Below are 23,768 nucleotides of genomic sequence, written 5' to 3'. Positions count from 1 at the left end.
TAAAAAATATTAATTTATATATTTATAAATAAAATATTTATTTAGAAATATCAGAAAAGGACTTCTAGGTATCTTAAGACAGCTCTTTTCTTCGATATTAAAAAAAATAATTAAAACAATTAATATATAATTTATAAAATTTATTTATTTAAAAATATCAGAAAATGAACATCCAGTTGTTTTAAGACTGTCCTTTCTTAATATTGAAAAATAAATAAATATTAAAACAGGATTAAAATAAGTTAATAGTAATAAGATTTTAATAAAATAAATATTATAAATATATATATATTTATGGCTAAATAATAATAATAATGGTAATAATAATTAAAAGTAAACATATAAAATTAACATATAATAAAAAAAATTAAAACTATATATTTAAAATAAATAAAAATTGAAATTAGTGACTAAATTGTAACTTAATAGAATTAAATACCTAATTCATAATTATTTAAAATTTGAGTGACTAAATATGCTATTCTTCTTATTTATTAATTTAGTGACTAAACTAAAATTATATAAAAATCATATATCAAATTAAAATAAATTGAAATATGTTGTTCGGGGTTTAAAAAATTAATTATTAAAATTAAAGGACTAAATATGTTATTTATCCTAAATATATTATTTAATATAAAGTACTAAAATAAATAAAATTAAAATTAAAGAACCGAATTAAAAGGATTATAAATTGATTTAGTGACTAAAATGTAAGGATTACAAATTAGGATGGCTGCGAAAAGGGTTTAACTTTTAATTAATTATAGACAGACCCCTCCCCAAAACAGCGTTGTTTGGGGAGGGCTATTTAAGTCCCTAACCGGCTGGCCCGAAGGGCCAACTCTCATTTCTCACTTTCACTCTCTCTCTCTTCTCTAAGAGAGTTTAAAACTCTCTCGCTTCTCTCTAAAATAGAGAGAATAGCACCGGCCGGCAGCCGTTCGCCGGCGTTAACCCCGCCACCGGCCACCACCTTCGGTGGCTGGGAAATTTTTTTTTACACTAAAATATAGCCCTAATTTCCCCAAGGTCGATTCCGACCTTTGTTTCCCCAAAAAGACTTTTAATCGGAGTAGATCTATGAAAATACCTTCGGTATTTTCTGTTCTCCGGCGATGTTTAGTGCTTCCGGCGATGGTCAAGGCTCTAAGGGTAAGTTTCTTTCTTCTTTCTTTGTTTTCTGTTTTTGTTTTTTTTTTTTGTTGCTCTCTGTTGGTTGCCTCCTCCTTCTTTGCAGGTTCGGTGGTGGCTTTATAGGCCACCACGGAGCTTGCTTCGGACTGGTCCCAAGGGTAGAGTTCGGTGAGTCACCAAACCATAGGTGGTGACTCACCCCATGGTTGAAACGTGGACGACGTTCCTTGCTTCCTCTGGATGTTTCTGTTGAAGCGTGGCAGCGGTTAATGGAGGTGTCAGAGAGGCGGGCGACGTCGTGGCCCTAGGGTATCATAACCCTAGGGTTTGTTGTTGGTATCATCTGGACACATATGAACTGTTGGATCATGCCAGATCCAACGGTGGATAGCTGATGGCGGCTGAGATATAAACCCTAAATAGGTTTAGGGTTACACATTTGGGCCTTTAGGTCTGGGCCACCGTATTTGGGTCATTGGGTTGGGCCGGACTTGGCCTGTTTATAATAATAATTTTAATAATAATAAATAATAATAATAATAATAATAATATATAAAATAATAATAATAAATAATAATAATAGAAAATGGAGAAAAAAATAGTATCTTCAGCTGCCCCTCTTTGCTCATTCTCGTGTTAACAAGAATAGAGCAAAGATGAAAAGATAATAATATTTTTTATCCATTTGAATTTACTTGATTAATATGGAGATGTTGAATAAATTCTTCTCTTTCTTCAGATAAGTTCTTCTCATTATGAACTTTCCGCTGGGGATGGTAATATCTTCTTCTGTGTTGTAATTTGGAAAAGGGTTGAACAAGTTCTTCTTATTATAAAATTCTTCTTCCTTCTTCCTTCTTCAGATGAGTTCTTCTTATTATGAACTTTCCCTGGAAAAGTTGATGTTGACCTATTTCCTTCTGTGATAGAGTCATTCAAAAGGTTGAATAAGTTCTTCTCATTATGAATTTCTTCTTTCTTCTTCAAATGAGTTCTTCTTATTATGAACTTTCTCTGGAAAAGTTGATGCTGATCTATCTCCTTCTGTGATAGAATTATGCAAAAGGTTGAACAAGCTCTTCTCATTGTGAACTTCTTCTTTTTCAGATGAGTTCTTCTCATTATGAACTTTTTCTGGAAAAGCTGATGCTGATCTATCTCCTTCTGTGATAGAATTATGCAAAAGGTTGAACAAATTCTTCTCATTATGAATTTCTTCTTCTTCAGATGACGAGTTCTTCTCATTATGAACTCTACCTGGCAATGTTGATCCATCAAATGATGAATTCAAACAAAAGGTTGAACAAATTCTTCTCATTATGAACTTCTTCTTCCTTCTTCAGATGAGTTCTTCTCATTATGAACTTTCTCTGGAAAAGCTGATGCTGATCTATCTCCTTCTGTGATAGAATTATGCAAAAGGTTGTACAAATTCTTCTCATTATGAATTTCTTCTTCTTCAGATGACGAGTTCTTCTCATTATGAACTCTACCTGGCAATGTTGATCCATCAAATGATGAATTCAAACAAAAGGTTGAACAAATTCTTCTCATTATGAACTTCTTCTTCCTTCTTCAGATGAGTTCTTCTCATTATGAACTTTCTCTGGAAAAGCTGATGCTGATCTATCTCCTTCTGTGATAGAATTATGCAAAAGGTTGAACAAATTCTTCTCATTATGAATTTCTTCTTCCTTTTCAGATAAGTTCTTCTCATTATGAACTTTCTGGAAAATTTGATCCATCGAATGATGAATTCGAACAAAAGGTTGAACAAATTCTTCTCATTATGAACTTCTTCTTCCTTCTTCAGATGAGTTCTTCTCATTATGAACTTTCTCTGGTACTGTTGATCCATTGAATAATGGATTTAAATCTTTGCTAAAATCTTTGAAATTCCTGTCAAAATTCAACATGGATAAAATGAATGAAAATGCACCTATTTTTGCAAATGCCTAAATATGATGTATGAATGTTAAGTTTATTTTTATTTTATTTCAAATTGGTGAACTTAGTATTTCTTCAGTTGTATGAAATCCAATAAATCTTTCTTCTTCAAATCGGAGAATCTATCATCTTTGAAAAATGTAGACGTAGATATAATGTCACAAAACCCCTTGAGAACAAAACTCAATGTCACAGGCTCTTGAAAAGTTTGTACTCATGTAACATGTTGATTCTGATAACTACTCATCTAATTATGAAGTGATCTCTCAATATGATTTCACAGATATTGATAGTTCTTTTGATACCGAGAAAATCATGAATTCTGATTCTGATGAGGAGAGTAAACTGTTATACTTGAAAATGGGATACTCAAATGCTATGTCTTCAATAGTCATAGAGATATAATCCTGATTCATCAATTGCAGAGTTGACAAATTTTATATGTGCTGCTCAAACGGTTAAGGCTACTGACACACTTCTTCTGGTAAAAGATATGAAGCCATTATGCAATGATCCCGATTACAAGAAAAGGCGAAACTTGGGCTATGATTTTCTTAGAAAAGAAGAAGCATAGGTAGCTTGGAAAGAAGCTTCTTGATGAAGATAATCATGCAGTTCATCTTCCTAATCCAATGATTGGTTTTGGAATTCTTACCGAACCAGATCAGATAACTCAAAGAACACTTCCAGAAGATGCTATTGGGCCTCCTTATTTCTACTATGAGCAAATTCATCTTTTAAATCTAATGATTGGTTTTGGGGTTTATACCAAAACCAGATCAGATAACTCAAAGAACACTTCCAGAAGATGTTATTGGGCCTCCTTATTTCTACCATGATAATGTGGCACTTGCTCCAGTTAATGTTTGGACTGTAATATCACAGTACTTATTCAATGTAGAGCCAGAATTTGTAGATTCGAAGCATTTTCATGCTGCTACACTGAAAAGGGGCTATATTCATAATCTGCCAATTGAGAACAGATTTCTTCTTGTTCCACTTCCAAATAACTCTATGATGGTGATAATTTGTTTACTTTGTATTCCATGCCTTTAAAAGTATTAGCATAAAGTGATATTCAGAAATCTTTAACTTATTTCATAATTATGTTAATACATTTACAAAATAAAAGAATAAGTTGAATTTTCGAAAATAAATCTCAAATAAAATAATTTTAGAGGAAATAAACTTTAGAATTTATTAATAAATAGATAGAATTGTATTCATGATAAAAATTCAAATGACTCAACAAATTATTAGCATAAGTATTTCTAAATTAATCAAATTGACACAATTTAGAGTACTGATGTAAGCTTTTGTCTGGAAGATCTCAAACGTTGTCAGAATGCTTGTAGATGTGAAGTTCCTCCCAAACTATCAAAATCTTAAGAGGGTTCAATTGCCAGATGCCTAATATCAATATGCATTTGAGCCGCCCATTCAGGTTTTCAACTCAAATCCTTCATTTGGTTACAAGATGCCCTTTGCGGGTTTTCATCTTGACCCCCTTTTTTCTCTTTTTTTTTCTTCTTCTCTTTTTTCTTCTTTTTTCTTTTCTTTTTTTTTTCTTTCTTTTTTTTCCATATTTTCTTCAAGCATAATATTTCTTGATAGAATCCGATTTTATTGGATTTCTAAGAATTTTTCCATCCATTTCTGCCAAGATCAACGCTCCTCCAGAAAAGGCCTTTTTTACAACGCATGGCCCTTCCCAATTAGGCATCCATTTCCCACGAAAATCTTTATGTATAGGCAAGATCTTTTTTAGTACTAGATCACCCTCTTGGAATTCTCTTGGATATACTTTCTTGTCATGAGACTTCATCATCCGTTTCTGATACATCTGTCCATGGCAAATAGCTTTCAATATTTTCTCCTCAATAAGGTTCAATTGATCAAATCTTGCTTGGATCCATTTAGATTCACCCAATTTTGTTTCTCTCAAAATTCGAAGCGATGGAATCTCAACTTCAATTGGTAAGACTGCTTCCATCCCGTAGACTAAAGAAAAAGGCGTTGCCCCAGTAGATGTTCGAACAGTAGTTCGGTATGCATATAAAGCAAAAGGTAACTTCTCGTGCCAATCTTTGTAAGTTTCAGTGGTCTTTGTAATGATTCTCTTGATGTTCTTATTTGCTGCCTCAACTGCCCCATTCATCTTTGGACGATATGCCACTGAGTTTGCATGTTTGATCTTAAATTGTGTACAAAGTTCGGTCATCATTTTGTTGTTCAGGTTCAGAGCATTATCTGTAATGATCCTTTCTGGTAGGCCATACCGGCAAATTATTTCTTTCTTTATGAATTTGCAGACTGTGGACCTCTTAATATTGGCATACGAAGCAGCTTCAACCCACTTGGTAAAATAATCAATTGCCACAAGGATGAAGCAATGTCCATTCGATGCTTTTGGTGTGATTGCCCCAATGACATCTATTCCCCACATAGAAAATGGCCAGGGTGCTGTCATTACATGTAAAGGAGATGGGGGTACATGAATCTTATCTGCAAATATCTGGCCTTTATGGCATTTCCTTGCATAATCAATGCAATCTGTGTGCATGGTAGCCCAATAATATCCATATCTCATTATTTTTCTAGCCATGGAAAGACCATTTGCATGTGTTCCACATATTCCACTGTGTACTTCCTCAATGATGCTTCTGGCTTCGCTGGTATTTAAACATCTCAATAGCATTTGATCATTACTTCTTCTATGCATAGTCTCACCATCAAGAAAATATCCAGCAACCATTCTTCTCATGGTTCTTTTATCAATTTCATATGTATTTTGTGGATAACTTTGATTTTTGATATATTGCAGGATATCATAATACCATGGTTTACCATCTACCTCTTCTTCCAAACTATAACAATGTGCAGGAATTTCATATACTTGCATTTTGATTGGCATCATATCAACTTTCTTAGTTGCTTGAAACATATCAGCTAATGTAGCCAAAGCATCTTCCATTTGATTTTCTTCTCGAGGGAGATAATTGAAGGTGACTCTCTCAAATTCTTTCACTAATTCGAGGGTAAAATTTCAATATTCCAATAATTTGGGATCTTTTGTTTCCCATTCACCTCGTAATTGATACACCACTAACGATGAATCTCCATATATCTTGAGACATTGAATTTTTCTTTCTATGGCTACTTTCAATCCCATGACACAAGCTTCATATTCCGCCATGTTATTGGTGCAAAAGAACTCCAGTCTACTTGTAAAGGGATAATAAATATTTTATGGAGAAATTAACATTGCCCCGATTCCTCGTCCCAGGGCGTTGGATGCTCCATCAAAGTAAAGCTTCCAAGATGCATCATTTGTTCCGACTTCTTCATTCATGGATATGCACAAAAAACCTTCATCTGGAAAATTAAAACTCAAAGGCTGATAATCATTCGATACACGACTGGCCAGAAAATCAGCTATGATACTTCCTTTTATCGCTTTTTGGTTGACATATACAATATCAAACTCGGATAATAACATCTTCCATCTAGCCATTCTGCTTGTCAAAGCTGGTGATTCCATTAAGAATTTCAAAGGATCAAGTTTGGATATCAACCAAGTAGTATGATATAACATATATTGTCTGAGTCTTCAAGTAGCCCACACCAAGGCATAACATAATTTTTGTATTGGTAGATATCGAATTTCACAATCAGTAAATTTCTTGCTCAGATAATAAATGGCTTTTTCTTTTCTTCCAGATTCATCAAACTGTCTCAGTACACATCCCATCGAATTTTCAAAGACTGTCAAGTAGAGAATTAACGGTCTATCAGGCATTGGTGTTACTAAAATTGGGGCATTGGATAAATATTTCTTAATAATATCCAAACTTTCTTGACATTCATCATTCCAGACTTCAGGATTGTTCTTTCGAAGTAATTTGAACACTGGATCACATTTGTCAGTTAATTGAGAAATGAACCAAGATATATAATTTAATCTTCCCAAAAAGCCTCGAACTTCTTTTTTTGTATTGGGTGGTGGAAGATCTTGAATTGCTTTCACTTTATCTAGATCAATCTCGATTCCTTTTTTGCTGACCAAAAATCCCAAAAGCTTCCCGGAAGTTACTCCAAAAGTGCATTTAGCGGGGTTGAGCTTTAATTGATACTTCCTCAATCTATGGAAAAGCTTTCTCAAATTTTGAATATGTTTTTCTTCAGTTCGGGATTTGGCAATCATGTCATCTACATATACTTCAATCTCTTTGTGCATCATGTCTTGAAACAAAGTTACCATGGCTCTTTGATACGTTGCCCCTGCATTTTTCAATCCAAATGGCATTACTTTATAGCAGAATGTGCCCCACATGGTTACAAATGTTGTTTTTTCCATGTCTTCAGGATTCATTTTTATCTGATTATATCCTGAAAAGCCATCCATGAATGAAAACCATGCGTGTCCTGCAGTATTGTCCACCAAGGTGTCTATGTGGGGTAATGGAAAGCTATCTTTCGGACTAGCTTTGTTGAGATCTCTGTAATCCACACACATTCGAACTTTCCCATTTTTCTTTGGTACTAGAACAATGTTGGCTACCCATTATGGGTATTTGGTTGCCTGTAGGAAACCTGCATTAATCTGTTTCATCACTTCCTCTTTGATCTGTAACAATATTTCTGGCCTCATTCGCCTGAGCTTTTGTTGGACCGGTTTATATTCTGGATTGATTGGAAGCTTTTGTATCACTATATCTGTACTCAAACCAGACATATCTTGATAAGACCAGGCGAAGATATCTTTGAACTCTTGAAGGAGATTTATCAATTCTTATTTTATCTGGATTGTCAGAGTAGTACCAATTTTCACCTCTTTCATTTCTTCATCTGTTCCCAGATTCACAGTCTCAATCTCTTCTTTGTGAGGTAAAATTTGTTTATCTTCTTTTTCTATCAGTCTTAATAATTCAGTAGGAACATCACATTCCAGTTCATCCTCACACTCATTGATTTCCTCCAGACATATGGGCTGCTCTAAATTTATCTCTCGATTAAATTTAGGAATAAACATGCTATTAACATTGTGACACCTGAAAATTTAAGTCGGACATATTTCCGAAAGAATATAGTAAATTTATGAAATAAATAAATGTAAAAATGTAAGAAAATGTAAAGAATGATTGCCATCTGAAAATTTTAAAGAAAAATTTCTTATATTTAATATTAGGTGAACTTAACATAATTTCCTTTACAAGATAACAAAAAGTTTTCATACTTTTGGGCTAAACATAAAGATTAGTTCTGAATATTACTTTGTGTTAATATTAAAAACTACAGGAAGGTCTTCAGTGGTCCAATTGTTGAGTGTTTCTCCAGGAAATCATGGGCGAATCCTATCCAAGTATTTGCCAGTCTTGTTGTCATTCATGATCATGTTGATAAATAATCCATTCATAGCTTCTTCAACTATGCTTTGATCTTTCGTCAACTTTTCTTCTTTAAAGGCCTCAAAAAGCTGTTGTTCTACATTAATTGTTCCCCTTGATCTGAATGTGGTCTTCAACTGTGGGAAAAACATGTGTTCCCAAAGGATTTCTTCTCCTTTCAACCTTACCTTTCTATCTTCACACATTCTTTTCATCTCTTTGTTCTTTTGCTGAAAATTGGGCTTAAATCCAAGCCCAAAACGATCTTTCTTCATTTTCATACTTACAGGAACTGAACTTCCTTGAAGATTCTTTCATAAACCTTTCCCAGTTTTAGCTCTGATGCCTAAAGTCTATCGTACAGTCATCTTGGTGCAATCAGATAATCTAGGATATGGAATTTTGCTTCCTTTTGCAATAAAGGTTGCATTGACAAATTCAAGAGCTCGGAAAGAACATTCGAGAGCATCGTCATTGGTTTCAATATATGGAACATCACTTGTTATAGACGCAATGATTTCTTCTTCAGGTCCTACGCATATTAGTTGTCCATCAACAACGAATTTAAATTTCTGATGTAATGAAGAAGGAACGGCTCCTGCAGAATGAATCCATGGCCTCCCTAATAAACAATTATATGTAGGGTGGATGTCCATCACCACAAAGTCAATATTATACACGACTGGTCCGATTAACAACGGTATTTCCATTTTCCCAAGCACCTCTTTTTGAGTGCCATCAAAAGCTCGCACTAAATTCTGATAACTTTTCATGTGTGATTTATCCACAGACATTCTTTGAAGTGTGACTAGAGGCATCAAGTTAAGAGAGGATCTATTGTCAATTAATACTCCTGGCAAAACATGACCATGACAATGTGTAGTAATATTCAAAGCTTTTACTGACCCCATTCCGCCTTCAGGTATTTCATCATTCGTGAACGTTATGTAATTGTCAGCGGCTATATGTCCCACAATTCTGTCAAGTTTATTGAGGGATATATCTTCAGGGATAAAGGTTTGATTAAGCATTCTCATCAAAGCATTTCTGTGTGCTTCTGAATTCATCAATAGATCAAGAATAGAAATTTTCGCTTGTTGTTTATGTAGTTGTTCAACCACACTATACTCACTATGTTTCAGGAATTTCAAAAATTCTTGCGCTTGTTTTTCTGTTACAGGCTCATTGAATACTGGAGGGGATTCATCATCAAATACCTTTTGGGGTATTACCATGGCTTTTCCTTTTGCTTTCACCTGTTCTGATGCATTGGGTGTTTCGGGAGAGTAACATCTCCCACTTCTTGTAAAGAATCCGACTTCACTCACTGCTTCAGACATCGAATCCAGATTCTGTATTTTCTCTTTTGGTTTTCCAAAGAAACAGATCCTCCTACCATTGAAACATTGGTAGTATAATTCCAAGGTACCCTGCGGGTATCCTTGTATGGAAATGGTACAGGAGTTGTGATAACTACTTTCGGCTTTGTTGGTGCAGGAATCACTGTAGATGATTTCACATTAATGATCACAGGATCACTTGTTCTCTGATTAGGTTTAGAATCTTCTGATGAGCAAACATCATCTTCTCTTTTCCCTAGTTCTTCTTCAAAGAATTCTATCTCTCTGTTATTCATCAATTTTTGCACCAAATCCCTAAACTCAGGACATAGTTGAATTTCATGCCCCTTCTCTTGATGATATTCACAATAATTCTTGCCTTCATTATGCTTTGGCCTGAATTCTTGTGGAATTATACTGGATAAGGAGAGTTGTTGAAATATCCAAACAAAAGGAGATTTAATTTCAGAAATGTCAGTTTTTGCTTTCTTTCTGTTCTCTTCCTGAATTGTATTCACGTTTTTATCTCCATGATTTGGCAGCGGATGATTTGATGTAGATGGTGAATTGAATTCCAACTTTCCAGCGTTGATCAAATTTTAAACCACCCTTTTGAATGCCAAACTTTTTTCAATAGAATGACCCGTAATTCCTTCATGGTAAACACAGTGTGCCTTTACATCATACCATGGAGGGAATGGTGGTTGCATAGGAACCAAAGGATAGGGTCGTATGACATCTCCTTTTAACAGCGAATCTTAGATCTCAGCATAGGGTACTGGTAAAGGTATAAAAGACAACCTTTCATTTTCCTTTCGAGTTCCTCTGGACTCTGCTCGATTAGTGTTTGTTTCTTCTTTCTTAACCCTTGGCTGGGTTATTGTAACACTTTTCGATGAATCCTTGTTGTAAGAGTTTGCATTGTTGACTTCATTCTCTTTTTTTCGGTACATAGGTCTTTTGGAACTAGACCCCTCATTTGATTCAATTTTTCCACTTTTCAAGTCATTTTCAATGAGTTCTCCAGAAATGACCAAATCTGCAAATTTTATGGTTGCATTCCCCATTAGATGATTTAAATAAGGAGCTTTCAATGTATGGACAAATATTACTGTGGCCTCTTTTTCTGACAGAGGTGGTTGAACTTGGGCTGCTGTGTCACGCCATCTCTGAGCATACTGTCTGAACGTTTCGTTATTCTTTTTCTCCAAATTTTGGAGAGTCCATCTATCAGGGACCATGTCTGTTACGTGGCAGTACTGCTCTAGGAATGCTTTAGCCAGATCTTTCCAAGATCTAATGTTGGCTTTGGTAAATTGAGTATACCATTTTAAGGCTGGTCCTGTCAAACTATCTTGAAAGCAGTGAATTAACAATTTCTCGTCTTTCACATATCCCGTCATTCTACGACAAAACATAGTAATGTGGGATAAAGGGCATGTGGTACCATCATATCTATCAAATTCGGGAACTTTAAACTTGATGGGGAGGATTAGGTCTGGAACCAAACTCAACTCACTAGCGTCAAACCCATAGAATGATTCAGTTATTTCCACGGATTTCATTCGTTCTTCTAAGCTCTTGATCTGTCTGGTCAATTCTTCATTTAATTTTTCTTTCTTATTCAGCTCATTCAAATATGGGATTAGATGCTCATCATTAAAATCCCCTATTTTCACATATGATATAAGTGGATTTTTGCTTGAAGATGCAGGATCCACTTGTCGATTTTCATGTAGTTTGGATTCTTGAAATGCTGATGTGCGAGCATTGATTTGTATAGGTGTAGTACCAGAGTGATAAATTGGTTCTGGTGGGAAACCTAGAGGATACATAGGTTCTTGGTCGAAAGATACAGGATTTTCATGCATTTTTCCAATGATAGCCTGCCTTTTAAACATTTCTTCTATTTTCTGCATCATGCTGTCTTGTGAGTTCGCAATACTGGCTTCAATTTTCTCTAGCTTCATTCTCATTTCTGCTTGTTCTTTATTATGTTGTTCCTCAATACGTTGTATTTTATCCTCCATAATTCTCTTAGTAGCTTGTCTAGTACCGTAGTGATGTTGTATTTCTCTTTTGGCCAGAATAACTGCGATTGAAAAATCTTTTGATATTATTTTTTCAAATTTTAATTAATGAATATTATCTTAATAATAAAAATTATACATAAAGAAAATAATGCAATGAATAATGAATGTATGCAGAATGCATGTATGCAAAAGGTATTGATCCCAAAAAGTTAACTGTCATAGAACAACTTTCATCGGCATACAAAAGTTTCTTTATAATAGTTCATAACTACAGATAAGGCGTAGCTTTCCTATTAAGCTCTATAATTTCTTTCATTAGCCATGACACCTTCTTTCCGAATTTAGAAACTGGATCAACGTGATGCTCAATTATTTTTGCTTCAACAGCTAGTTCCCCAACATATCTAGCAACTTCGCTCATTTGTACCATGGCCTCGAATACCATATTACTTCTTTCTTCACTTCTTTCTACATAGAAATCAGTTGATTTTTACCATTGTTCATTAGTTCCTTCGAGAGTTTGCTCTAACTCAGTGATTCTGACTTGACAATTGTGCAGAGTTTTTTCAAGATCTCTAATGCGTCTTCGCAGTGAAGCACTTTCCTCATTACTTTCTTTGAGATCACTAGGTCCTAGACGAACCTTTTCTTGAAATAATGACTCTTCAAGTTGCAAAATGTAAGCATTAAACTCTGAGTTTTTATTTCTAGACTGATCCAGATATTCTTCAAGTTTTGTTCATGCTTCTTACATTCTTTGATTACGCTTCTGGATTTGAACATTATTGTTTCTGCCTCTTTTCATCCAATTGCTGGCCAGTTCTTGCTCTACCTCAAGTTTGGTGTTGAAATTCTTTCTTTCCAGCTCCCATTTTTCTTTTTCAACATTGAACTCTTCAATCCTTTGGCCCCTGACTTCAAGTTCGGCAATCAGATGGTTCATTTCAGATTCAAATCCCTTGAACATGATATTTTTCTCACACTCAAATTTATCAAGAATGTCACTCTTCATCTCTTCTAAATCTTTGGCTCGATCCCTTTCTCTTTGCATTTCATTCATGATCTCGCGATGTTCAGCTTTGTGTTTTATAATTCGCTCTCTTCTGTCAACCTCAAAATCTTCCATTTTTGCTTTCCTTTCTCAAGGCTTTTAAGTAGACGGCTATTCTTTCCTTTCAGATCTTCAACTCGACTTTTCTCGATGTTTAATTCTCTGGTCATCTGTATTGTTGATCGGCTCGGTCCTGATGCTTTCCGAGATTTATATAACTCCTGGTAATTTTTCTTTAATGCTCTGAATTCACCATCAACTTTTTCTTTGTTTTCTCTCAACATTGCACATTGTGATGAATGAAAGTCAATGTCAACACCCAACATAGCTTTATCTTGTCTCATTTGCTCTAATTCTCTTGACCAATCTTCTCTTTCTTCTTCAAACTCAGCTCTCAGGATTTCAATCTCTGATGGAACCACCTTAATGCGATCTTCCATAGAGATATCCTCAGCTTGGTCTGGTAGAGGGATATTTTCATTTTTCCTGATAGATCTCCATTCCTCATAATCATGAGTTAGCATTTCTTTTGCTGCTTTAGCTCAGATACAAAAAGTTGTTTTCCAAGCTGTAAAGGCTTCCATGATATTTCTTTTATATTTTTTGCTGTGGAATGCAAACTCAGATGAATGTAATCCAGCAGTGACAGGTACAAATTGACGACCTTCATATTGTCTTATGACCAGAAGTGGTGCATATCCAATTCCTCCCCAGAATCCGAGCAGCATTATCCAGTTGTAATCACCACATTTGTAAAAGAATTCCCTTTGGATTTGCCACGGGGCTCGCCAAACAATGTCATTACTTTGCAGATTTCGAAAGACATTAATCCACATATCTTTCTTAATTTCTTTCGGCCATTCTTGCTCCAGAAATTCTTTCAATGGTGAGTAATCTGTATTAAAGCGCCGGTATGAAACCTTTTCTGTCCTCCAAAAATAGCTACGAATCCAGACATATAACAATTGGGTACACCCTAAGAATCGTCCACCTCCTAGCTTTCTACAAGCGTTTAACGATCTGAAAGTCTCTGCTAGAATTGCAGAAGCATGATTAATCTTTTTTGGTAGCTGCTCAAACAAATCTACTACTGCAGCTTCAATATATCCCAATACTTTTGGGAAGATGACCATACCATACATACCCAGAGCAAAGAGATCGAATCGTACTTTAGTGTCTGGATGACTCTGAATAAGTTCTTTAATGATGGTCCAAGCAATGCCTTCGCTTTCGCCCTCGCTTTCGCCCTTTTGTTTTGTACGGGATACCACCCATTCCTCTCTTACTCCAGCAATCTTTGCTAATTTAACTCGAAAAGGTTGAGTTTTAATTGACCTTGAATAAATTCGATTCTCCAAATCCCCTTCTATATATAGCAAAGTTGTGTACTCTTCAATAGTAGGAACCAAGTCCTCCTTATTGAGAGTGAAGCAATTGTACCTTGGATTCTAGAATTGAATTAGGGCTCAAAGTAAGTCATCATCAACTTCGACATAGAGCAAATATGGGATGTCTCCGTAAGTCTGATAAAACTGCAACTTTTTGTTTGAGTCCCAACTCTCCCAAATGCCTCGCAAATCTTGCATATCATTTCTTTTTAGCGAAACTGGAGCATAACTGGCTAAGTCAGATACATAGTCATTCTGCAGACTGTCTCCTCCTTATCTTTGTAAGTCTTCAGCCCACTGTCTTACTTCTGAGTTTAGAACTATTTGATTTGAACACTTTTTTTCCATGGATGAAGGATTTCCAATGAGACAATTAACATGAGGATCAATGCCTTTTATCCTGTATGATGCTATGCAAACAGAAGAAATAAAGAACACACAAAAAGAAATGAATTAGTTTACATAATAAAGAAAAAAACAATTTAGTAATAATGTCTACCTAAATATCCTTATTTAAACATGCTTTCTTCATATTTTAAATAATTTAAATTCACATGCAATTTATTTAGTAAGAAAATAAATAAATAAATTAAAATGAAAAGTTAAAATTCATTTCTCCTGTGTGTACACCTATTTTGGACAAAATTTTGGCATGGCTTCAGATCGGAAGAGTTTCTAGGATTTATTATATGCAGGGTTTCAAATCTAAGAATAAAGGTACCCGAATTGTCCTTGTTAGTGCCCCCTTAGGCTGTTAACCCTCAATCCTAGTCCATCACAGACTAAATTGGATCGAGTTCAATTCGAGGGGATACACTTCTCTATGCCTGACACGGAGAATAAATTCTCACGAAGACATAGAGCATATAAACCCCGAAAGTTACTTGCTAGGTCTGACATGGAGAATAAATTCTCACGAAGACGTCGCTTTCACTCCCAATTAAAAGGGACAAACTCAATTATAGAGCTTTATGTTATGCAATGCAAGTGTTGTGTGTGAGGAGAAATGTTCAAACCTCTGACAGAAAAATAAATAATGAAATAAAATACTTGCAAGTAAAATGAAATATTAATATAAATACTATAAAAATAATAAGTATATAAAAAATTGAAAAGAAAGAATTATAAATTAAATTTATGAATTTTTAATTTATAATTAATAGAGACAATTTATAATTTCTTTTTAAAAGCCTGACGGTCCCCAGCGGAGTCGCCAAGCTGTCGTAACCGGTTTTCGTCCGGGCACGAAATATTTATTTGGAGGGAGAAGTGATGTGAATAAATGGTTTAAAATAATTTGGGAGTCACCATCGGCCTTTTGGGTCAGGTAGGTCGAATACCTAAAAAAATATCTTTTAAAAGAGTTTTTTAAGAAAACATCAGTTAAAAGATAAATTGATCTGTGTTTTAACCAAAAATTCATTCCTTTTAGAAATAAAAAGGGATTCGTGATCGGTTACATTTAGGGAAGGATTAGCACCCCTACAACGTCCAAAATTGGTACTTTTTAATTATAAATTGTCTCTATTATTAGAAATTTAAAAATTCAAAATATATTTAATTTATAAATAATTATTTCAAAATTATAATTATAAAAAATATTAATTTATATATTTATAAATAAAATATTTATTTAGAAATATCAGAAAAGAACTTCTAGGTATCTTGAGACAGCTCTTTTCTTCGATATTAAAAAATAAATAATTAAAACAATTAATTATATAATTTATAAAATTTATTTATTTAAAAATATCAGAAAATAAACATCTAGTTGTTTTAAGACTGTCCTTTCTTAATATTGAAAAATAAATAAATATTAAAACAGGATTAAAATAAGTTAATAGTAATAAGATTTTAATAAAATAAATATTATAAATATATATATATTTATGGCTAAATAATAATAATAATGGTAATAATAATTAAAAGTAAACATATAAAATTAACATATAATAAACAAAATTAAAACTATATATTTAAAATAAATAAAAATTGAAATTAGTGACTAAATTGTAACTTAATAGAATTAAATACCTAATTCATAATTATTTAAAATTTGAGTGACTAAACATGCTATTCTTCTTATTTATTAATTTAGTGACTAAACTAAAATTATATAAAAATCATATATCAAATTAAAATAAATTGAAATATATTGTTCGGGGTTTAAAAAATTAATTATTAAAATTAAAGGACTAAATATATTATTTATTCTAAATATATTATTTAATATAAAGGACTAAAATAAATAAAATTAAAATTAAAGAACCGAATTAAAAGGATTATAAATTGATTTAGTGACTAAAATGTAAGGATTATAAATTAGGATGGCTGCGGAAAGGGTTTAACTTTTAATTAATTACAGACAGACCCCTCCCTAAAATGGCGTCGTTTGGGGAGGGCTATTTAAGTCCCTAACCGGTTGGCCCGAAGGGCCAGCTCTCATTTCTCACTTTCACTCTCTCTCTCTCTTCTCTGAGAGAGTTTAAAACTCTCTCGCTTCTCTCTAAAACAGAGAGAATGGCATCGGCCGGCAGCCGTTCGCCGGCGTTAACCCCGCTGCCGGCCACCGCCTACGGTGGCCGGGAAATTGTTTTTTACACTAAAATATAGCCCTAATTTCCCCAAGGTCGATTCCGACCTTTGTTTCCCAAAAAAGACTTTTAATCGGAGTTGATCTATGAAAATACCTTCGGTATTTTCTGTTCTTCGGTGATGTTTATTGCTTCCGGCGATGGTCAAGGCTCCAAGGGTAAGTTTCTTTCTTCTTTCTTTGTTTTCTGTTTTTGTTTTCATTTTTTTTGTTGCTCTCTGTTGGTTGCCTCCTCCTTCTTTGCAGGTTTGGTGGTGGCTTTATAGGCCACCACGGAGCTTGCTTCGGACTGGTCCCAAGGGTGGAGTTCGGTGAGTCACCAAACTGTAGGTGGTGACTCTCCCCATGGTTGAAATGTGGACGGCGTTCCTTGCTTCCTCTGGATGTTTCTGTTGAAGCGTGGCAGCGGTTGATGGAGGTGTCAGAGAGGCGGCCGACTTCGTGGCCCTAGGGTATCATAACCCTAGGGTTTGCTGTTGGTGTCATCTGGACGCGTATGGACCGTTGGATCATGCCAGATCCAACGGTGAATAGCTGATGGCGGCTGGGGCTGAGATACAAACCCTAAACGAGTTTAGGGTTACACATTTGGGCCTTTAGGTCTGGGCCACCGTATTTGGGTCACTGGGTTGGGCCGGACTTGGCCTGTTTGTAATAATAATTTTAATAATAATAAATAAAATAATAATAATAATAATAATATATAAAATAATAATAAATAATAATAATAGAAAATAGAGAAAAAATAGTATCTTCAAGTAGTATTATAGCAGATACTCTTTTCTGTACTAATATTTTAAAAAATATTTCAGCTAGTTTTGTGCTTGACATCTGGCAATGATACTTGCTTTCTTGGGCTGTTTGGATTTCATAGTTTATGGCTTTGTATTTCTGTTGAGCCTGTATGAAATGAATTGACCACTTTTATTCCTTCACAACTCCAAAATTTTGCTTATCCCAAACTTTTCCTTGTTGCATCAAAATGTAAGCAACTATGCCATGGTGCAGGCCATACCCTAGTACTTCATTAATATTGATTCTGATTTGTATTAGCAAATTGATATGTACTAGAAATTGAAGCCACTTAATTCATTAGGAGTCTCTGAAACAATAAGAAACTTGAATATAGTAGGATATAATATCATGAGAATCAAAGGGAGAAGTTTATCCTGGTAAGAACCTTTATCGGTGTATGTGTCTATTTGGCTGGTTAGAGAACAATTTGGGAATGACTGTTGCATGTATTATTTTTTTCTTCTTGGTTATTGGTTGTAATTCTTTTAGCATTTTTTTTCTTTTATTCTAATACATCATGAATTACACACAAGGTACCTCTCTTTTTTATAGAAGTTAGAGGTCTCATTAAAAACTCCCTTCGTATTCTTTCACATACTTCGAAGTATGTTGAAGAACATAGGAAGGAAGAAAAGAGTGCCTTATATTTTATTAAATAGTAGACCAAGTACATGTGGTAACACCGATCCCTCATACGGGAATATACACCATTATAAACCATATCACCTAGAAATCTTACATCTTCAAACAAAAAGTCCCTAAGACAATAACCCTATTTCTAAAATACACCACAAGATATAAGATAACATAGCAAAATAAAAACCAACGATTACAACCCCAAACTAAAAAACACCTCCAGATACAACTACCGAACAATCACAATCCAATAGGAGGAGCAAGTTCTAATGAAATATCACAATCTTCAGGGACCTAAGAATTAGGTTTGAAGTAAGGATCAACTTCATGCACCAAGACATTGAATAAATTATCACCGACCTTCAACTCCAACAACTCATCAATTCTCTCTTGAGCTTTTGTGAGTAATTGAATTTTAGCCCTATCAAAGGACGAAGGAAATTCACAACTATTGTCTATTGCTATTAACTTGCCCCACTTAGTTGCAATGTTTTTGAAAGTATCTCAATTCCAAGCGTGAAAAGGGATACCTTCGCAAACTAACCACACACGCCGGCACTCCACCACTAGGCTCTCTGACCAAGTTTCCACTCTGGAAAACCATTCTGCAAGCGTCTCTAACTTATGTTCCTTCATGCTTCTCAAAGCATCAGTGTCTTCAAAAACCATGAGAACTACATTTCCAGCAGCTCTCATTAGCGTGAACCATGCTAATCCTTTGGCTTGTATTTGGTTAGCAAGATTACCAATTTTTATAAACTTCTTGCACCACCCCACAAGACAGTTGCTCAACACTTGTAGTTTATCTTCGTCCACTATGCCCTCAACTTCTAAAGGTTTATTCCTCGAAATATCTTCCCTCCCAAACTTACTGTGATCAACTGTCGGGGTTTATATTTAGCCAAAGAGACTCTGACTTTACTGCCATAAATATAATTACCATTCATCTTTTATATCGCTATCCTAGCTTCTTCTATTTTTGCATAGCGAATAAACCCAAAACAAGTTTATTTTTTAGGAATGAAGGCATCAATAACTTGACCATGAGTGCCAAAAATAGACCCAAGTCTCTTCCAATGGATCATCTCTGGAAGGTTTTCGATAAAAATCGTGGAACAACCATTTATGATCCCATTTTCGATTCTTGGATGTCCATCCTTCGACCAATTTTGAAACTCATTTCTTCTCCTTCTCATTACTTTAGAAAACTTTTCATAGCAGTAACCTTTCGTGGTGCTCTCCTTGGTTCCATCATGATCAATAACAACGATAGGAAGAGCTGGTGTTGCCTGAACTATAGAATTCTTCTCGACCTTTATTTCCTACCTTGAGAGGAAGACATTCCATTGTCATCAGTCCTAACATGTGGTTGACAGTTTGAAGTAGCTTTGACAACAATTTTTCAGACGCCCGGTTGATAAAGGATTTTCACCTGACCTCGCTGAATATACTCTTAAATTTTGCTGATTTTGGGGCGAAAGCGAGTGTCTATAGGTAGTGCCATCGGCCTCAACTGTCCAACCTGCCTCACAAGTCAATGCGGCAAGTACATCGTTCATATTAGAACGCAAGGAGAGGTGGAAATTACCGTACTACCTCACTCCGGCCAGCAAACGTCTGGTGAAAGCTCGCCTATTCTGTTTCCGGAGCTTTGTTCTCTCCTTTACGTTCTCCCTCTCACGATTTTCCTTGTCGGAGTGGGAACAAGAGGTTACATCGATGTGTCCAGCGGGTGTACTAGTGGGTTTCGTAGTGGCTGAACCTGCTGCGTCTGTTGTAGCGAACCCACGAGTTCGCCTAGACTGGACTGGTGAAAGGGTTCCATGAAGAGAACTAGGTAGCTGGAATAAGGATTTAATGGAAAAAATTGAAAGATTGAAGAATAGGGTAACAACTCGTTGAACCAGTTCACTGGAAAATAATGGTGAGAAGAAATCGAATCTCGACCCTAGGATGGGGGGTTAGGTCGCTAGAAGAAGCTGAGTCCGGTGGTGAGGTTGTGACGACCACTATTGGCGGGAAGCAGAGAGAATTGGCGGAGGACCAGACTGTGACGACCACGGTCGACGGGAAGCAGTGTGAATCGGTGGTTGAAATCGAAATATCAACGGCAAACGGCAGCTCCGTTCAGCAAAACACCAGTTCGGTTTTGGACGGAATTACCTGGCGCTTCTTCTGGGACTGTCGGGGACGTTCACCGCCGGCCAGAGAAAATAGGATCGGCTCCGAGGGGAAAATGATTTCAAGGGTAGATCTGGTCCGATTTCTTGATATTCTTTAAGAACGAAGGTTGAAGTCGAACTCCCTGAGAACATACGAACTTCTCTGAAGAAAACGGCAGCAAACGGTGGTCGGAATGTGGTGGTGGACAGCGACTGGCAGACTGTTGACGGCGGAAGGTGGCGGTGGACAACGGCTAGATGATGGTGGATAAAAAATTTTCAAAAAGGCCTGGCTAGTGAAATTTGAATTTTGAATTCGCTTGGGTTAGAGAGAAGTTGGAGCTTCTCTCACTAACACGTGATCCTCTTACCCACAAGGTACTTTTCCTTGTGTGTTAATCAGCATTGCAACTAACAGATTTCTAGTTACTTGTTATAGCTTGATACATCTTTAATATTTAACATACTATTGATGAATTTAGAACATCTTTGGTGTATAAATGAATATTCAACCCTGCATCAAATTTACTAAAATATTAGTGCATTCCGATTTTCTTTGGAGTTAATTTATGCCCGTGCTTCTATTACCATTTTTAATTGTTTTCGACAATTGTAGGTCATAGTGATATCAGGGGAGACTGGATGTGGCAAGACCACTCAACTTCCACAATACATATTGGAGTCAGAAATAGAAACTGGTCGTGGAGTATTTTGTAACATAATTTGCACACAACCTCGAAGAATATCTGCTATGGCAGTTGCAGAAAGAGTGTCTGCAGAAAGAGGAGCGCCACTTGGGGAAACGGTAAGTCTAATCTTTTTCAATATGCAAGTACATTCGGAAAATATTATAAAATTCTTGGCTCGCAATAATTTTAATTTTGAAAGCTGCTTTATTTTTGCTTCCATACTTCAGTAGATATTTTTTGGTAGGTTGGTTATAAAGTTCGATTAGAGGGTATGAAAGGGAAAAATACCCATTTGATTTTCTGTACCAGTGGCATTTTACTCCGGCGGCTGCTAAGTGACCTGAACTTGAATGGTATAACTCATGTTTTTGTTGATGAAATACATGAGCGAGGAATGAATGAAGGTGCCATCCTATGAAACTCCATTTTATATCTTCAGGCTCTTGAAAAACAGTCTAATGTGATTCTTGATATTTATATGTTTTTTTTTTGACATTTTTGTGTTCCAGATTTCCTACTTATTGTGTTGAAGGATCTTCTTCCACGCCGTTGAGATTTGAGGTTAATTTTAATGATTGCCACATTGAATGTTGAGCTTTTCTCCAATTATTTTAGTGGGGCGCCTAAAATTCACATTCCGGTAAGTTAGAAGTTGAATTGATCTTTGTGTATGATTTGTGGTGTCTCTGTTAATATGCTCACAGAATATGCGAGCTGGGGGTTTCATGTATCTGAATAATAATTAGTTTTGCTTTATCATATATATCAGCTCTTTTTCAGTGGGAAGTAAGAGTTTAGGCATTCTTGGGTCTATTTATGTGATTTCAAATTGTTATATATATATATATATATATATATTGGGCTGGATTAATTGCACTCTGATGGGATTTAATGAGATCCTTTTACCCCGATTCTTCTTTCTGCATGTCTAATTTCATTAATATATATACTCAGGGTTTTACGTATCCAGTCCAGGCACATTTCCTGGAAGATGTGTTGGAACTTACTGGATATAAGTTAACTTCTTTCAATCAAATTGATGATTATGGCCAAGAGAAAATGTGGAAAATACAGAAGCAACTTGCTCCACGGAAAAGGAAAAACCAGATTACTGCTCTTGTAATGTTTGGAATAATTCAAAATAATTTGCTGCTAATAATATGATGTTTGATTTTAACTTTTAAGCAATCCAAAATTCGTAGGATTGTTGGCATCTGTCCCATTGATTAATACAATGATATTTTCTTTATTTTTTGTGAAAATTGAATCTCTCTTGGCGATTATTTGAAACTGCCATCTTGATTTCAATGTCAAAAGGGATGATGTTCTAGAATCTTTAATTCCTTGATGCATAAAAAACTATTATCCTGCTTTTTATTAGCTCCTGATCTGCTCTAGTGCAAAGTAAACTCTATATTGCAATTCCTTAGCGGGCTCTCGTATACTTTATTTAAGAAAATGTATGATGGCTAAGTTAGAGGAGGAACTTCGGTCCACAACTCTGGGGTAGTTTAGTTTGAAGTAGGCACAACTGGATGTTGTCCATCTTATTTGCATTTTTTATCCATCTGATTTGCGTTTTTCTTTTGTCGGGGCTGGCAGGGTTGAGTTTCAATCCCAGAGTGATGACTTGTTGGGAGGTATAAAAATTCATCAAGTTGCTTCCTTTGGTGACATCTTAACTACTGACTATTACTGACATACATTAATTAATAGTAAATAAACTATTTACATGACTACAATCTACATGCAATTGTCGTCTCCGAGTGCGAGACTTGAAATTCACACTTGTTTGGTGGGAATTTAGTGACACTTGGGTTTTCTAGTAATCTTAAGATAGCTTAGTGCAATCAAGTTTGAGCACAAACAATACCAAATCAAGGTTTATATCCTTGGAGATAATAATTGAACTTGTGTCAGCTACCTTAGAGAGAGACCCATCAACAATACGTACCTTTACATTATTATGACATTGACTAAGCACTTTTGAAACACGGTGGCATTTCCTTCCATATAGTTGAACTTGTGCCAGCCACCTTAGAGAAACTCATAATTACTTTTTTTGTACTATTAAGGTTCTCAGGTAAGTTGTTACCTCTGAAATAGAGTTTTCTTTGCTGCTTGCCATGGCTGATTTGTGGGAGGTTTTGTTAACCTTTTTTCCTTTTCAAGTAGTTGTAGAACTTGCTTCTTTGATTCCATGCTGAAAAAGAGAAATTTTGGAGAAAGTATTTTGTTAATAACATAACGAGAAAGAACTTTAGAGAGAAAAATCTTTATTCTTTTCAATAAATTTTGGTGGTTGAAAAAGTCTATTTGTATTTGATAAACTCCTAAAAATAGGAAACTATCGCTAAGCATGACATCTGTCCCTAATAATGATCATTATTATTAAAATGCAATAATTATTCCTAAATTATGTTTATTGACAACAATCAACATAATTACTCCTAAAATAGTTTTACCAAATACTAGTCAACATAATTAATCCCTTAATTTATTATGTGCTCCTGACATATTTTTAACACTAGAACTTATTTTGATTGAAAACCTCTAAAGCTAAAATTAAATACCAAAATTCAGATTATAACTTTGAATGTTTTGTTCTTT

At 35.1% G+C, this 23,768-nt stretch overlaps 1 pseudogene; it reads left to right on the top strand.

The window, feature by feature from the left end:
- LOC120199926 overlaps nucleotides 1–23,768 on the top strand; it is a 75,656-nt pseudogene that overhangs the window by 7,447 nt on the left and 44,441 nt on the right.

The sequence above is a fragment of the Hibiscus syriacus genome, unplaced genomic scaffold, assembly GCF_006381635.1.
Source record: "Hibiscus syriacus cultivar Baekdansim isolate YM2019G1 unplaced genomic scaffold, ASM638163v2 tig00000340_pilon, whole genome shotgun sequence".
NCBI lineage: Eukaryota > Viridiplantae > Streptophyta > Magnoliopsida > Malvales > Malvaceae > Hibiscus > Hibiscus syriacus.
This window is presented reverse-complemented; position numbering and strand designations above follow the sequence as displayed.